General features: G+C 43.0%; 1 pseudogene; it reads left to right on the forward strand.

Annotated features, from left to right (window-relative positions):
* The first annotated feature begins 1,579 nt into the window (after positions 1–1,579).
* LOC136157382 (spliceosome-associated protein CWC15 homolog pseudogene) lies at positions 1,580–2,253 on the forward strand (annotated as a pseudogene).
* The last annotated feature ends 7,889 nt before the right edge of the window (positions 2,254–10,142 follow it).

Below are 10,142 nucleotides of genomic sequence, written 5' to 3' on the forward strand. Positions count from 1 at the left end.
ACTCCTTGCTAGGAAGAAATGGGCACATGGTTGGACACGTATTTTGTAGTCTGTTTTCCAGTGTTCATCACTGAGTTCTAAGGTACCACAGTTTTCGGAGAGATTCTTCTTTCCACAGCTATGCTGCTAGCTCTGTGCATTTTCCTTAATGGCTGTCCCCTGAACTTTTCTCCCACACCAGGGGTGCATTCCCTGGAGCTGCTGGGGCAGGTGCAGAGGTGAGGGAGGCAACATGACATGGATTAACGATTGCCATGTCTTAGGATGCTTTTTGTTTAGTCCTCCTGGCATGTATTCTGCTCTTCAGCTCTTCCTTGAGACCATCAATTAGGTGAATGCTCCAGACTGAATCCATTCTCACAACCAAAGCAACCGTATGTGAGACATCATTGTTTTCTCTTTGGATCAGAGGCTCTATCTGAGGTTCCTTTTGTCATCATTTGCAATAATTCTTGACCTTATCTGAATTGACCTTTTCAATATACATGATAGATAAACAGCTATTTCCCTCTCCCAAATGAAGAAGAGATACTAATAGTCCAATTATAGGAGAAAAATGCAAATGGCCAATAAATAAGTAATAATAATAGCAATAATAAAAAATAAATGCAAAAAATTTACAATGAGACATCAATTTTTCATGTGGTATGGCAAAGATTAAAGATTAATAATAGTGTTCATTGTTAGTGGGGTTATTGTCAAACAGCATCCCCATTGGTCAGAACTATGAATTGGTCCAAAAACTGTAGAGGAAAATCTGGCAGTAGCTATCAAAATTTAAAATAACGCACATCACTGACAAAGCAATTCCAGTTCTAGTAATTTACTTTATAGAGCTATTGACAAAAAGATGCAAAAATATCTATATTTATATGAGTCTATATCTACATAGATATAGATATTTATTGCAGAGCTTTTTATACAAGTGAAACATTGGGAAATAACCTAAATCTCCACCGATAGGGGGACAATAAAATCATCTCTGGTTCATCCAGATACTATGCAGCTGTTAACTAGAATGAGGTGGACCTGTATGCACTGATGTGTAAATATCATTGGGTCATTAACTAAAGAAAACAGAGGTGGTGGTTTAGTCGCTAAGTCGTGTCCGACTTTTGCAACCCTGTGAAATGTAGCCCACCAGGCTCCTCTGTCATGGGATTCTCCAGGCAAGAATACCAGAGTGGGTTGCCATTTCCTTCTCCAACTAAATAATGAGGAATACCTTCCAGGTCTTGGCCTTTGGCCCTAGGTGCAGAGGTTTCTGGGAACTGAAAGTCATAATGATGTCTGTATGATCTGTCTGTATGATCTTCAGTAGCAGGCTGTATCTGAGTTTGGGCCACAGTGAGTGGCAGGAGAAAACCAGACTGTGGGTGGAGCTGGAAAGGGCATTTGGGGGTTGAGGCAGAGAACCCAGTGCGGGCAGAGGAGGCCCCAGCGCTGCAGATGAGCTTCTCCAGTCTCCGGTGGCATGGAGAGCACAGTGTCCAGCTGATTCCGCAGAGGGCCACCCCTCACCGAGTGGGACAGGGGTGAAGAGTCTGCGGGTTCCCTGTGACAACCTGAAGCATAAAGGATGACCACAGCAGCTCAGACAGCTTTTGAACCTTCAAGAAGAGGTGGAGAGGAAAAGGAAAAGGCGATTTGAACTAATGCTCAAAGCAGTATTCAAGCAGAGACCTACCCTCTCATACAAAGAGAAAATATAGACAGACCACTCAGGATTCCCCTGAAGATGTGCGGATCTGTGATTTCAGGAGAGAGCTGGAAGACAGAGAGCTGCTGCTGCAAGGTAAAAATAGAGATCGGCCAACCTGAGAACGTACAGCCTCCTCTTCAGTGTCAAAGAAGTTCCACTGGACCAGATTCCCGTGGCCAAGCTTGATGTAGACCATCCTCTAACAGGCGAGGAAGATGAAGATTTTGAAGAGGAGAGTGACGGTGATGACACCGTCTTCTTGCAGACCTGGAAAAAATTTAAAAAGAAAGAACAGAAGAGCAGGCCAGGAAGGAACAAGAACAAAAGCTGAAGAAGAAAGGAGTCCTATAGAAAACATTCTGAGTGGAAACCCTGTCCTTAATCTCACTGGCCCATCCCAGCCTCAGGCCAGTTTCAAAGTTAAAAGAGGGTGGGATGATGATGTTGTCTTCAAGAACTGTGCAAAATGTATAGATGATCAAGAAAGACAAAGGTTTATAAATGACATGCTGTGATCTGAATTTCATAAAAGTTCATGGAGAAATAAATAGTACAGTTTTATGTGCTTAATTGAAGCCTGTAAAATGTAAACGATCTGACTTTATTTTGTTTTTTACTTCTCCCCCGTTTAAATTGTGTATCAGTTCAGTTCAGTTGCTCAGTTGTGTCTGACTCTTTGCGACCCAATGAATTGCAGCACGCCAGGCCTCCCTGTCCATCACCAACACCCAGAGTTTACTCAAACTCATGCCCATTGAGTCGGTGATGCCATCCAGCCATCTCATCCTCTGTCGTCCTCTTCTCCTCCTGCCCCCAATCCCTCCCAGCATCAGGGTCTTTTCCAATGAGTCAGCTCTTCGCATGAGGTGGCCAAAGTACTGGAGTTTCAGCTTCAGCATCAGTCCTTCCAATGAGCACCCAGGACTTATCTCCTTCAGGATGGACTGGTTGGATCTCCTTGCAGTCCAAGGAACTCTCAAGAGTCTTCTCCAACACCACGGTTCAAAAGCATCAATTTTTTGGCGCTCAGCTTTCTTCACAGTCCAACTCTCACATCGATACATGACCACTGGAAAAACCATAGCCTTGACCAGACGGACCTTTGTTGGCAAAGTAATGTCTCTGCTTTTTAATATGCTGTCTAGGTTGGTCATAACTTTCCTTCCAAGGAGTAAGCGTCTTTTAATTTCATGGCTGCGCTCACCATCTGCAGTGATTTTGGAGCCCAAAAAAATATAGGCTTCCCTAATTTTTAGTTTCAAAATATCTTTTCCTTTATTGATTCCTTAGTGGATAAGGACTTAGGAATTGGTTTAACCCAGTTTCCTTTTCAATATTTCTAGTCATGTGTTTCCTCTTAAATATGTGAAAAGAAATCTAATCTGCTTGTTTCAATAATCTAAATAGCCAAATCTGTGTCCCTGACTTTTTTGTTGAGATGTATGTGGCTAATAAAACATTGCCTATTTTTAAAAAATGAGGAATACCCAGCTTGCTTAGAACTTAAAAAAATTTTTGCTCTGAGATAATAAAGAAACAAAGGTGTAAAATCAAAGACTTGACTCTCATTTCCATCACTTACATGCTATACAGTTTTGTCAAGTTAAATAACTTCACTCAACCTCGATCTCTATATTGAAAATGAGAGGAGTCACAATCGCTACTTCATAGAATTATTATAAAGTTTTAAAGATATTACATATTAAAACTAAATAAATGCTAGTTCCCGTTTCCACAAAGGTAAAAATTTTGCTCAGTTGCTCATTCATGTCCGACTCTTTGCAACCCCATGGACTGTAGCCCTCCAAGCTCCTCTTTCCATGGGTTTACCCAGGCAAGAATACTGGAATAGGTTGCCATTTCCTCCTCCAGGGGATCTTCCTGACCCAGGGATCAAACCCACATCTCCTGCATTGGCAGGGAGATTCCTTACCACTGAGCCACTGGGAAAGCCCTTATTTTTTTTTTTTTTGGTGGGGGGGAAACCCTTATAAAGGCACTCATCCCATCAAAAGTCACTCACCTTAATGACCTCATTTAAACCTAATTCCTCTGCAAAGGCCCTCCCTCCAAATACCTTCACTCTGAGAGTTAGGGCTGCTACAGGAGAACTTGAGGAAAGGGAATAATTCAGTCATTAGCATCCGTTCAGTTCAGTTCAGTCGCTCAGTCGTATCCAACTCTTTGCGACCCAATGAATTGCAGCACTCCAGGCCTCCCTGTCCATCACCAACACCCAGAGTTTACTCAAACTCATGCCCATCAAGTCGGTGATGCCATCCAGCCATCTCATCCTCTGTCTTCCCCTTCTCCTCCTGCCCCCAATCCCTCCCAGCATCAGGGTCTTTTCCAACGAGTCAACTCTTCACATGAAGTGGCCAAAGTATTGGAGTTTCAGCTTCAGCATCAGTCCTTCCAATGAGCACCCAGGACTTATCTCCTTCAGCATGGACTGGTTGGATCTCCTTGCAGTCCAAGGGACTCTCAAGAGTCTTCTCCAACACCATGGTTCAAAAGCATCAATTTATCAGCACTCACTTTTCTTCACAGTCCAACTCTCACATCCATACATGACCACTGGAAAAACCATAACCTTGACCAGACGGAACTTTGTTGGCAAAGTAATGTCTCTGCTTTTTAATATGCTGTCTAGGTTGGTCATAACTTTCCTTCCAAGGAGTAAGCGTCTTTTAATTTCATGGCTGCACTCACCATCTGCAGTGATTTTGGAGTCCCCAAAAATAAAGTCTGACACTGTTTCCACTGTCTCCCCGTCTATTTCCCATGAGGTGATGGGACCAGATGCCATGATCTTAGTTTTCTGAATGTTAAGCTTTAAGCCAACTTTTTCACTCTCCTCTTTCACTTTCATCAAGAGGCTTTTTAATTCCTCTTCACTTTCTGCTGTAAGGGTCGTGTAATCTGCATATCTGAGATTATTGATATTTCTCCCAGCAATCTTGATTCCAGCTTGTGCTTCTTCCAGTCCAGCATTTCCCATGATGTACTCTGCATATAAGTTAAACAAGCAGGGTGACAATATATAGCCTTGACATACTCCTTTTCCTATTTGGAACCAGTCTGTTGTTCCATGTCCTGTTCTAACTGCTGCTTCCTGACCTGCATACAGGTTTCTCAAGAGGCAGGTCAGGTGGTCTGGTATTCCCATCTACTTTAGAATTTTCCACAGTTTATTGTGATCCACACAGTTGAAGGCTTTGGCATAGTCAATAAACTCCCAAACTTAACAGAAATCTATTATAAAACTCCATGGCAGAATAATCCAAGCTGGTAGAACAAGAGCTGGAAGGCAAAAAACTCCAGGTTCTGTAAGAAAGCAGTAATAAGTAGTATCAACAGCTAACACTTACTATCACTTGCCACATACCAGGAACTACTTAACATATTTTACATGCATCATCTTAAAATAGAGCAGCGAGGTTACTACTATTACACGCCTGGTAGCAGTTGGTAAAGAATCTGCCTGCAATGTAGGAGACCTGTGTTCAATCCCTGGGTCAGGAAAATCCCCTGGAGGAGGAAATGGCAACCCACTCCAGTAGTCTTGCCTGGAAAATCCTATGGGCAGAGGAGCCTGGTGGTCAACAGTCCATGGGGACACAAGAGTCAGGCATGACTTAGTGACTAGACCACAACATGCATCATCTTAAAATAGGGCAGTGAGGTTGCTATTATTCGTCCATTTGACAGAAGAGGACTGTGGAGTCACAGAGAGATGTGATGAACTTGCCTAACGATTGGTTTAGATTTGACACAGGCTGTCTGGCTCCAGAGTCCTTGAACTTCACTTCATTATTCTGCCTTCTTAGTAGCTACCCTTAGGGGAAGACTTCAATTTCATCTCCTTTCTCAGAACATTGACAAATGGAGAGGCTCAACAAAAATAGCCCTGGGGCAAATGTCTTAACCTATCTGGGCCTCAGTTGTCCTACTTCTTAAACAACCAGTAGAATTTACTTAATATGGTCAGTGTCAATGGTTGTTATGGTTTAGTCGCTAAGTCATGCCCAACTCTTGCGACCCCATGGACTGTAGCCCACCAGGCTCCTCTGTCCATGGGATTCTCCAGGCAAGAATATTGGAGTGGGTTGCCATTTCCTTCTCCAGGGTTCTTCCCAACCCAGGAATCAAACCCAGGTCTTCTGCATTGCAGGCAGATTCTTTATCAACTGAGCTACAAGGAAAGCCCATCAGTGTCAATACTTAATGTAATAAAAGATGTAAACAGTTACTAATGCATGTAGCATATAATAAACACCCAAAACAAGTAGCTAGGAATATTACTATTATTATGTCTTCAAAAAGGCTCTCTACAACCTTCTGTTCACATGTCTGACCACTCCCCATTCAATAGGAAGCTACATCAGCAAAGCCACTGGAGTCCCTGGTCTCTGCGCTCGGCACCATGTAGGTGCTCAGTAAACATTAGTTAAATGAATGAATGAATGACCCAAACAACCACCAGCTCCAATGACTGGACTTCTCTCTCCCTCCTGGAATGCACATTGATTTGTTCTGGATTTCTTTTTTTTTTTTTCTGGATTTCTTGATAATTAATCTCTTGACAAAATTTAAGACCTGTTAATTACCCCTGATTAATTAGGGTGAACTTTTTAATTGCTTCCCTAAGCTGAAATACACTGTCAATAGGCCCCATAATTAGTGACCCAGTAATCAGTTTTAAACCAATTATCCCAGGATAACAAGTAAAACTAGGCAAGAAGTGCCCCAGGGGCTTGGGCCAATTTCAATGCAACTCAGAGCAATACAAATTGGCACTCATGTGGGTGAAGAATGCATGTTCAATGTAATTGGAAATATGGATACTCAGATTCTCTTGGGTGTTTCATTTGTCTCAGTTTTCACTTCTGTATTATTTGAAAGCAACAAAATAAGTATACTCCTTACCCACCCAATCAAAGGCCTGGAACTGAATCATGGAGTTGCCTGACTGCTTCTGGGTACAATTAGGGCCATCACATCAGGCTGTGCAGGTTGTGTACTGCACAACTCCAGGGTGTCATTTACACCGTAGTCTGTGTGAATAGCACCGCTGAATATAGAGTTTCACACAACCTGAGTGCAATAACCTGTAGACCACGTGGTGTAAGTGTTGGGACCTAATCATAAAGAATTCCCCCAAAGGAAGTCATGGGCTTGGATGTCTTCTCAGCTTTCCCAAAATGGGAAAATGCAAGTGGCAGATGCTTTTCATGGTCTGTCGAGAACTATGGGCTTTTATTAAATGTCCATTTAATTTCTGCCAATCTAACTACTTGGATTTGAAACGAAAATTAAGAAAAAGAAATAATAACTTAAATAGCACAAGCAATTCTTCCTGCCACTTCATTCAATAAGTGCATGCCCCAAAGTTAGACTGAAATGGGGCCTTGAATCTGCAATTCCTTGTGTGCCACTTGTAAAGACACTATCACGCAGTGTGGAGTATTTAAGGATTGGTGCTTTTTAAACAGCAGGACTGCCAAGCGAGCCATCAAAGAAATGAAAATTTCTCCCTATGGTGGAGGAAAACTGGCTGGGATGGTCTTTTTAAAAGACAATATAAAAAACCTCAAACATGGTACCTTCTTAAGCAATTCGAGTAATTTTGACAATGTAAGATTTTTCTCTTTTTCTGCCTACTTGTGAATCTAGTGTCCTTCCCGTGAGGCAGAATTCCAGTTTGGGAAGGCAGGTGCTAATTGACCCAGGAGCCATTTTTCTCAATGTGTAAGATCCCAGGCAGACCAGTTGGTTTTCAAGAAATGGCCTGACTACTTTAGTACTACCCCAGGATGCTTGTTTTTCAAATACGGATTCCTGGTCCCCACTCCAGATCTCTTTCTTCAGAACATCTAGGCGTATGGCTCCAGAATCTGCATTACTGCAAATTCCATGTGGCTGTGACTTACATACTCTCAAATATAAGTTCAGGTGAGGGTAGGAAGCTTGTCAGTGTTATCCACGGCCCTGACTTCAGTGCCTGGCACTAGCCTGGCACGTGGTAACTGTTTAACATGTATTAGTGACAGAGTGAGTCCTTTGATTTGATTTAGCAATCCATAGGCCAGGAGCTAAGACATTAGCCAAGATGGACCTTGCTAAGAAAGAAGAGGACTAGATGTATCTCAGCCCCCTTGCTTGTACTGCTTCAGGAGCATAGTCTGAGACCTGCCTCAGGAAACTGCAGGTCAGCTCGTTCTCTGCCACCGGCTTCATGTCCTCCGTATAGCATCTCACAGAAGCATTAGTCATTCATTTCGTGCCTAATCCTCTAATCCAACTGCTTGTTGATTTGCCAAGTAAGAAATATGCAGAGACACAAGCCACTTGTTCCCAGAGTTATTTCCAGCTGGAGAGAAGGAGGCAGCTGTGGAACGGGCTTTAGGTTTTCTTCTCTGACCCAGGAAACATCAGAGCAATACTAGGCTGTGGTTTCCCCATTTGGACCCTTCTGGTGTTGGGGGTTCCTTCAAGAGCCATTACTAAAACGATGAGGAATACCTCAACAGCCCTGGGAGGTCTAGATGCTGAAAAATGCAACAGGATGCTTTTATATTGAGAATATAATCAGACTGCTACACTTTGCCCAAACATCTCGTCCCTTCAGCGGGGATTTATTGAGCACCTACCTACTTCTTGAGTAGTAGGTGAGGCACTACTTGAGTTTGCTTGAGAAACATCAAGACCCCCGTCTTTGTGGAGCTACCAATAAGTTTCCTGCACTCTCAGTTCTGTTCCTTTAGCAGAGGATGGAACCTCTCTACGGGTCTGAACTGCCCATCCAGCTGCCCTCTGCAGCTTTCCTCTGGGCTGCCCCCAGTGATATCTTCTTCCCAGGCTCTCCTCGTCCTTAGTTAAGATTTGGGTGGGGTCAGTGACTTGACTGTGTGAGCAGCTGTTCTGAGAGTTTGGACCTGACCCAACAGAATCCTGTCCTCAAAGAAGCATCAGAAACCCTTCAACATCTGTTGCTTCCATTCCCCATGCCAGAAGTCTCCTCTTGTCCCCCCAGATCTCCTCTCCCCACCCTCCACCCTGCAAAGATGCCCCAGATGCTGGGCTATATGTATTACATCCACGAACCTCCATGTCCTCTTGCTTCTGGTTGGGTTTGGCTAATGGGAGGCAAAAAACGACAGAAGGAAGTCATTTATTTCTCTAGGTCCTTCTCTTTCTGAGAGATAAGCTCGGGTTGGCTAGGTCCCTCAGTAGAAGGTACCTCTCAGAGAGGCTTGCTCTAGACAACTCTTCTTCCCCTCATCCCTTCAGTTGTGGGTGGTGACAACTGAATCCAAGATCCTGCACTCAGGATCTCCCCCAGATCCTACAGGGAGTCCCTGAGGCTCCCCATAATCCTACTCACACTTTAGCAATCCGTTTCTTTCCTAGTACATCCTTCTCAGGTTGTACGAATCTGAACGTGCCATCTGATTTATGAGCAGGACCTGAAGGGTACACCCCCTTTCCCCACTTTTTTCTCTCTGAAAAAGCTAAAATCAAGGTTGCAGGCTCAGTTCCTCAGGCCACTTCTGGCTCACAGATGCGTCTTCTTGAGCCTTCACCATGTTGGCCCTCGTATGCTCTTATATTTGGAAGAACAGTTGCCATCACTAAAAAATCAGGGTAATTCACGTAACAACTAAATATCATCTTCTCTTGAGAAGTTAGAATTTCTGGCAATATTAGACCTGTAGTTCTACATTAGTGGTCTAGAGCTAAGTGGTAGTCGTCCACTGAACATAGGATATGGAGCAGAATGTAATTTTCTATTTGCCGCCATCTCCACCACTCTCTGTAACCATCTTGATATTGAGGTTGCACGTTGCCTGGCGTTTACTGTTGTCCTGTTTTCCTTAGAGTTAAGAGAGAAATAACATTTTTCTATTTTTATGTTTAGTAAAAATTGGGAAAATAACAGTTAAGCCAGGCAGTGGGGGGCAGGACATGAGCAAATTTCTTTGTAGAAATAAAGACAATTCCTACTTTTTACTATTGCATCCCCTGCTTACTTTACTCATCTTTGTCCAAACCTCAGTATTTGCATTGGTTGGTTCAGAAGCACATTTATAGATAAACCTGCCTTAAGGGCATCAAATGAGAGCTCAGGATTAGACAGTAAATAAATAAATTAGGACTGAATTAGCTAAGATGGGCTAGGTGGGTTTTAGAATGAGTCCATTTTCACCCACATCTTCTCATTGCCCCACCCCTGAACTGTAAACTTCCTGAAACAGAGACTTTAGAAAAAGGGCTAGGCCAATTTTAGGAAAGTTAGAAACTACAGAGGATAACTAAAACTGATAAGGAATTGATCTAATCTTACTTTATATACAAACCTTCATTTATATCGCCTCATTTTTACCTTTGGGCTTCCACGATGGCTCAGAGATAAATAATCCACGTGCAATACAGGAGG

This window comes from Muntiacus reevesi, chromosome 2 (genome assembly GCF_963930625.1).
Source record: "Muntiacus reevesi chromosome 2, mMunRee1.1, whole genome shotgun sequence".
NCBI lineage: Eukaryota > Metazoa > Chordata > Mammalia > Artiodactyla > Cervidae > Muntiacus > Muntiacus reevesi.